This window comes from Mesoplodon bidens, assembly GCF_964165515.1.
Source record: "Mesoplodon bidens genome assembly, contig: HAP1_SCAFFOLD_415, whole genome shotgun sequence".
Taxonomy (NCBI): domain Eukaryota; kingdom Metazoa; phylum Chordata; class Mammalia; order Artiodactyla; family Ziphiidae; genus Mesoplodon; species Mesoplodon bidens.
In genome coordinates this window covers 375385-384224 of record NW_027672684.1, presented here as the reverse complement: position 1 = coordinate 384224, position 8840 = coordinate 375385, and positions in this window count along the sequence as shown.

Here is an 8840-nt window from a genome sequence, read left to right as displayed (position 1 = left end):
GACTTGCATTGAGGCTCTGTTGTCCTAGTAACCAGATTTGGTAAAGGAGAACTGCTGCCACCTTGTGGCCGTTTCTCACAACAGCAGCTTTAATCCCAGCGCTAATGGTCACTTGATATTCAAAAGAATGGCAGGCCTGTGAATGACACCTGCCCTGAAAACAAATCCTGGGGTCGTATATCGACCCCAAAATACAAAAGACGTTCATATTTCAAAACGACAGTTTCAAGAGGCCTATCTTACACACATTTGTGTTCTGCTTCTTTTTCTTTCTTTCTTTTTTTTGTTACAAAACGGGAAAGGAAAAAGGCCACCCTCAGAATGGGAGCAAATATTTGCAAACGAATCAATGGACAAAGGTTTAATCTCCAATGCATATAAACAGCTCATGCAGCTTAATCTTAAAAAAACAAACAACCCAAAACAAAAATGGCTAGAAGATCTAAATAGACACTTCTTCAAAGAAGACACAGAGATGGCCAAGACGCACATGAAATGCTGCTCAACATCTCTCATTATTAGAGAAATGCAAATCAAACCTACAGTGAGGTATCACCTCACACCTGTTAGAATGGGCATCATCAGAAAATCTACAGACAACAAATGCTGGGGAGGGTGTGGAGGAAAGGAACCCTCTTCCACTCTCGGTGGGAATGTAAAGCGATACAGTCACTATGGAGAACAGTATGGACGTTCCTTTAAAAACTAAATATAGAATTACCATATGATCCAGCAATCCCACTTCTGGGCATATACCCAGAGAAAACCATAAATCAAAAAGACCCATTCACCACAATGTTCATTGCAGAACTCTTTACCATAGCCAGGTAATGGAAGCAACCTAAATGCCCAGAGCCAGACGAATGGATAAAGATGTCGTGCATATATAAAATGGAATATTACTCAGCCATGCAAACGAATGAAACTGGGTCATTTGTAGAGATGTCGATGGATCTAGAGACTGTCATACAGAGTGAAGTAATTCGGAAAGAGAAAAACAAATATTGTATATATAATGCATACATGTGGAACCGAGAAAAATGGTACAGATGAACCGGTTTGCAGGGCAGAAATAGAGACACAGAGGTAGAGAACACACGTATGGACACCAAAGGGGCGAAGCCATGGGGTGGTGCTGCTGGGATGAGTTGTGGGATAAGGATTGACTTGTATATGTGTATATGTCTAAAATAGATAACTAATAATATCCTGCCGTATAAGTAAAAAAAAAATAAATTAAATTACAACGTTTTTTTAAAATAAATAAAATTTCAAAATAAAACAGAAAAAAGTGCTTCCCTTCACCAGATGTATTTATATGAATGAATTATTTCCATGCTAATATCTATAAATACATAAAAGAGGAATAAAATCTACCTTCAACCAAAAAAAAGAAATATACAGAGGAAAGCCCTATCAGGCACTTGCTCCAGGGGTAAACAATTCTGAAGATGGTCAGAGGTGGGGAATCATCTACCATGAAGCCAGCAGCACCCCCGCAAGCAGCTTCCTCATTGCAAAGCTGGGGGACCATGCCGAGGCATCTCTGAATAAAGGTGAGCTGAGCCCCAGGCCAGCTGCTGCTGAACTGTTCCCACCCTTCGCAGGTAAAACACCTGAATATGTACAAGGGCTTGAAAGCCTAGAGGAAGGGCCGTGGAGCCACACCAGCGACAGCACGCAGGCCAAATTGGTGCCTGCAGGCCAGCCAGGGTGGTCCTGGCCCCGGGCCCTCTTCCGGAAGCTTTCCATTGTCCTGCCTGAGATACCCCACCTGTCCCGGCCCCCACTGCTTTTTTCCTTCCTCACCTCTGTCCGGAGAGAAATTCCAGCGGAAGGTATGGGTGACACATCCTCTTCTTTATAGGAGGCAGCTTGGCAACTCCTGCAAAAAGGCCAGCAGTGCCCCACTCACACTGGGCCGCCAACAAAGCTGTGGCCCCTCATTCCCTCCCACCAGCTCAGCCCCGAGACTGCTGACGGGGCAGAGAATATGGAGTCAGGCACAGCTTCAGGGGCTATTGCTGCCTGGAGCGCTGTTTATATTGACCTCAACCAGGCACACCTGGGGAGGGCCGGCCGGCAGGGTAAGGCTGCCCAGGTCAGCTAATCCACAACCCTCAGGGAATCACATTGTTGAAAATGGACCTCGCTAAGGCAGAATAGAAGCCAAGGAAAATAAGGACACAATGCCATTTGCAGCACCGTAGATGAGTCTAGAGGTAATCACGTGACTTGTAGTAAGTCAGAAAGTGAAAGACACATATCATATCATATCACTTATAGGTGTTACCTAAAAATGGATACCAGGGCAGATATTTCCACGGAGAAGGGCAATCACAGATTCATTAAACAAACTTATGGTTCACCAATGGAAAGGTGTGAGGATTGGTTTCATTATGATATAGGGGTTAATAGACATATACAAACACAGGTGACATATATAATCACCAAAGACCTACGGAATACCAAGAGAAGACTACTCAACATTCTGTCATAACGTACCTGGGAAAAGGATACCAGGAAGAAGAGACATCTGAATATGTGTAAAAGAACCACATCTTTGACACCTACAATAAGCCAAACATTGTAATCAAACTTGCTGTAATAAAAAATAAAAATTTAAATTAAAAATACGAACAAGAAGTAGGGAGACAAAGTTGAGGGGCTTTCTCCTGGCACATTCCATTCTAAATTCCAATCTAGAACACGACTTCCATTGAGGCTCTGCTGCCCTAGTAACCAGATTTGGTAAGGGAGAACTGCTGCCACCTTGTGGCCGTTTCACACAACAGCAGCTTTAATCCCAGCGCTAATGGTCACTTGATATTCAAAATCATTGCAGGCCTGTAAATGACACCTGCCCTGGAAGCAAATCCTGGGGTCACATATCGACCAAAAAATTCAAAGGACGTCCATATTTCAAAACGACCGTTTCAAAAGGCATATTTTATGAACATTAGTGTTCTGCTTCTTTGTCTTTCTTTTTTGGTTAAAAAGACGGGAATGGAAAAAGGCATCCCACAGACTGGGCGAAAATCGTTGCAAACGAATCAATGGACAGAGGTTTAATCTCCAATATATATAAACATCTCATGCAGCTTAATATTAAAAAAACAAACAACCCAATACAAAAATGGGCAGAAGTTCTGAAGAGACGTTTCTTCAAAGAAGACACAGAGATGGCCAAGACGCACATGAAAAGCTGCTCAAGGGCACTAATTATTAGAGAAATGCAAATCAAAACTACAATGAGGTATCACCTCACACCTGTTAGAATCGGCATCATCAGAAAATCTACAAACAACAAATTCTGGGGAGGGTGTGGACAAAAGGAGCCCTCTTCCACTATTGGTGGGAATGTAAATTGATACAGTCACTATGGAGAACACTATGGAGTTTCCTTAAAAAAACTAGAAATAGAATTACCATCTGATCCAGCAATCCCACTTCTGGGCATATACCCAGAGAAAACCATAAATCAAAAAGGCACATTCACCACAATGTTCATTGCAGCACTATTTACAATAGCCAGGTAATGGAAGCAACCTAAATGCCCACAGACAGATGAATGGATAAAATTGGGGTACATATATAAAATGGAATATTACTCGGCCATAAAATGGAATGAAACTGGGTCATTTGTAGAGACATCGATGGATCTAGAGACTGTCATACAGAATGAAGTAAGTCAGAAAGAGGAAAACAAATATTGTATATTAATGCATATATGTGGAACCTAAAAAATGGTACAGATGAACTGGTTTGCAGGGAAGAAATAGAGACACACAGGTAGAGAACAAACGTATGGACACCAAGTGTGGGAAGCCATGGGGTGGTGGTGGTGGGATGAGTTGGGAGATTGAGATTGACCTGTATACATGTATATGCATAAAATACATAACTAATAATAACCTGCTGTATAAAAAAGTAAATAAAATTAAATTTCAAAATTATAAAAAATAAAATTTATAAATAAAAGAGAAAAAAGTTCGTCCCTTCACACAGATGTATTTATAGGAATGAATTATTTCCATGCTTATATCTATAAATACATAAAAGAGGAATAAAAGCTAACTTGAACCATAAAAGAAGAAAAACCTGAACCCACCAGTTATACAGAGGAAAACGCTATCAGGGCACTTGCTCCAGCGGTAAACAATTCTGAAATTGGTCAGAGGTGGGGAATCATCTCCCATACAGCCAGCAACCCACCCCCCACACAAGGAGCGTCCTCATTGCAAAGCTGGGGGACCGTGCCGAGGCATCTCTGATTAATGGTGAGCTGAGCCCCAGGCCAGCTGCTGCTGAACTGTTCCCACCCTTCCCAGGTAAAACACCTGAATATGTACAAGGGCTTGAAAGACTAGAGGAAGGGCCGTGGAGCCACACCAGCGACAGCACGCAGGCCAACTTGGTGCCTGCAGGCCAGCCAGGGTGGTCCTGGCCCCGGGCCCTCTTCCGGAAGCTTTCCATTGTCCTGCCTGAGATACCCCACCTGTCCCGGCCCCCACTGCTTTTTTCCTTCCTCACCTCTGTCCGGAGAGAAATTCCAGCGGAAGGTATGGGTGACACATCCTCTTCTTTACAGGAGGCAGCCTGGCAACTCCTGCAAAAAGGTCAGCAGAACCCCACTCACACCGGGCCACCAACAAAGCTGTGGCCCCTCACTCCCACCCACCAGCACAGCCCCGAGACTGCTGACGGGGCAGAGAATATGGAGTCAGGCACAGGTTCAGGGGCTATTGCTGCCTGGAGCGCTGTTTATATTGACCTCAACCAGGCACACCTGGGGAGGGCCGGCCGGCAGGTTAAGGCTGCCCACGTCAGCTAATCCACAACCCTCAGGGAATCACATTGTTGAAAATGGACCTCGCTAAGTCAGAATAGAAGGCAAGGAAAAAAAGGACACAATGCCATTTGCAGCACCGTAGATGAGTCTAGAGGTAATCACGTGACATGTAGTAAGTCAGAAAGTGAAAGACACATATCATATCATATCACTTATAGGTGTTACCTAAAAATGGATACCAGGGCAGATATTTCCACGGAGAAGGGCAATCACAGATTCATTAAACAAACTTATGGTTCACCAATGGAAAGGTGTGAGGATCGGTTTCATTACGATATCGGGGTTAACAGACTTATACAAACACAGGTGACATATATAATCACCAAACACCTACGGAATACCAAAAGACTACTCAACATTCTGTCATAACGTACATGGGAAAAGGATCCCAGGAAAAACCGACATCTGTATATGTGTAAAAGAACCACATCTTCCACACCTCCAACAAGCCAAACATTGTAATCAAACTTGCTGTCATAAAAAATAAAAATTAAATTAAAAACACAAACAAGAAGTAGGGAGACAAACTTGAGGGGCTTTCTCCTGGCACATTCCATTCTAAATTCCAATCTAGAACAGGACTTCCATTGAGGCTCTGTTGCCCTAGTAACCAGAATTGGTAAGGGAGAACTGCTGCCACCTTGTGGCCGTTTCACACAACAGCAGCTTTAATCCCAGCGCTAATGGTCAGTTGATATTCAAAATCATTGCAGACCTGTAAATGACACCTGCCCTGAAAACAAATCCTGGGGTCACATATCAACCAAAAAATTCAAAGGACGTCCATATTTCAAAGCGACCGCTTCAAAAGGCATATTTTATGCACATTAGTTTTCTGCTTCTTTTTCTTTCTTTCTTTTTTGGTTAAAAAAACGGGAATGGAAAAAGGCATCCCTCAGATGGGGCGAAAATCGTTGCAAACGAATCAATGGACAGAGGTTTAATCTCCAATATATATAAACAGCTCATGCAGCTTAATATTAAAAAAACAAACAACCCAATACAAAAATGGGCAGAAGATCTAAAGAGACGTTTCTTTAAAGAAGACACAGAGATGGCCAAGACGCACATGAAAAGCTGCTCAACAGCACTAATTATTAGAGAAATGCAAATCAAAACTACAATGACGTATCACCTCACACCTGTTAGAATCGGCATCATCAGAAAATCTACAAACAACAAATTCTGGGGAGGGTGTGGACAAAAGGAGCCCTCTTCCACTATTGGTGGGAATGTAAATTGATACAGTCACTATGGAGAACACTATGGAGTTTCCTTAAAAAAACTAGAAATAGAATTACCATCTGATCCAGCAATCCCACTTCTGGGCATATACCCAGAGAAAACCATAAATCAAAAAGGCACATTCACCACAATGTTCATTGCAGCACTATTTACAATAGCCAGGTAATGGAAGCAACCTAAATGCCCACAGACAGATGAATGGATAAAATTGGGGTACATATATAAAATGGAATATTACTCGGCCATAAAAAGGAATGAAACTGGGTCATTTGTAGAGACATCGATGGACCTAGAGACTGTCATACAGAATGAAGTAAGTCAGAAAGAGGAAAACAAATATTGTATATTAATGCATATATGTGGAACCTAAAAAATGGTACAGATGAACTGGTTTGCAGGGAAGAAATAGAGACACACAGGTAGAGAACAAACGTATGGACACCAAGTGTGGGAAGCCATGGGGTGGTGGTGGTGGGATGAGTTGGGAGATTGAGATTGACCTGTATACATGTATATGCATAAAATACATAACTAATAATAACCTGCTGTATAAAAAAGTAAATAAAATTAAATTTCAAAATTATAAAAAAATAAAATTTAAAAATAAAAGAGAAAAAAGTTCTTCCCTTCACACAGATGTATTTATAGGAATGAATTTTTTCCATGCTTATATCTATAAATATATAAAAGAGGAATAAAAGCTAACTTGAACCATAAAAGAAGAAAAACCTGAACCCAGCAGTTATACAGAGGAAAACGCTATCAGGGCACTTGCTCCAGCGGTAAACAATTCTGAAATTGGTCAGAGGGGGGGAATCATCTCCCATACAGCCAGCAACCCACCCCCCACACAAGGAGCGTCCTCATTGCAAAGCTGGGGGTCCGTGCCGAGGCATCTCTGAATAAAGGTGAGCTGAGCCCCAGGCCAGCTGCTGCTGAACTGTTCCCACCCTTCCCAGGTAAAACACCTGAATATGTACAAGGGCTTGAAAGACTAGAGGAAGGGCCGTGGAGCCACACCAGCGACAGCACGCAGGCCAACTTGGTGCCTGCAGGCCAGCCAGGGTGGTCCTGGCCCCGGGCCCTCTTCCGGAAGCTTTCCATTGTCCTGCCTGAGATACCCCACCTGTCCCGGCCCCCACTGCTTTTTTCCTTCCTCACCTCTGTCCGGAGAGAAATTCCAGCGGAAGGTATGGGTGACACATCCTCTTCTTTACAGGTGGCAGCCTGGCAACTCCTGCAAAAAGGTCAGCAGAACCCCACTCACACCGGGCCACCAACAAAGTTGTGGCCCCTCACTCCCACCCACCAGCACAGCCCCGAGACTGCTGACGGGGCAGAGAATATGGAGTCAGGCACAGGTTCAGGGGCTATTGCTGCCTGGAGCGCTGTTTATATTGACCTCAACCAGGCACACCTGGGGAGGGCCGGCCGGCAGGTTAAGGCTGCCCACGTCAGCTAATCCACAACCCTCAGGGAATCACATTGTTGAAAATGGACCTCGCTAAGTCAGAATAGAAGGCAAGGAAAAAAAGGACACAATGCCATTTGCAGCACCGTAGATGAGTCTAGAGGTAATCACGTGACATGTAGTAAGTCAGAAAGTGAAAGACACATATTATATCATATCACTTATAGGTGTTACCTAAAAATGGATACCAGGGCAGATATTTCCACGGAGAAGGGCAATCACAGATTCATTAAACAAACTTATGGTTCACCACTGGAAAGGTGTGAGGATCGGTTTCATTACGATATCGGGGTTAACAGACTTATACAAACACAGGTGACATATATAATCACCAAACACCTACGGAATACCAAAAGACTACTCAACATTCTGTCATAACGTACATGGGAAAAGGATCCCAGGAAAAACCGACATCTGTATATGTGTAAAAGAACCACATCTTCCACACCTCCAACAAGCCAAACATTGTAATCAAACTTGCTGTCATAAAAAATAAAAATTAAATTAAAAACACAAACAAGAAGTAGGGAGACAAACTTGAGGGGCTTTCACCTGGCACATTCCATTCTAAATTCCAATCTAGAACACGACTTCCATTGAGGCTCTGTTGCCCTAGTAACCAGAATTGGTAAGGGAGAACTGCTGCCACCTTGTGGCCGTTTCACACAACAGCAGCTTTAATCCCAGCGCTAATGGTCAGTTGATATTCAAAATCATTGCAGACCTGTAAATGACACCTGCCCTGAAAACAAATCCTGGGGTCACATATCAACCAAAAAATTCAAAGGACGTCCATATTTCAAAACGACCGCTTCAAAAGGCATATTTTATGCACATTAGTTTTCTGCTTCTTTTTCTTTCTTTCTTTTTTGGTTAAAAAAACGGGAATGGAAAAAGGCATCCCTCAGAAGGGGCGAAAATCGTTGCAAACGAATCAATGGACAAAGGTTTAATCTCCAATATATATAAACAGCTCATGCAGCTTAATATTAAAAAAACAAACAACCCAATACAAAAATGGGCACAAGATCTAAAGAGACGTTTCTTTAAAGAAGACACAGAGATGGCCAAGACGCACATGAAAAGCTGCTCAACAGCACTAATTATTAGAGAAATGCAAATCAAAACTACAATGACGTATCACCTCACACCTGTTAGAATCGGCATCATCAGAAAATCTACAAACAACAAATTCTGGGGAGGGTGTGGACAAAAGGAGCCCTCTTCCACTATTGGTGGGAATGTAAATTGATACAGTCACTATGGAGAACA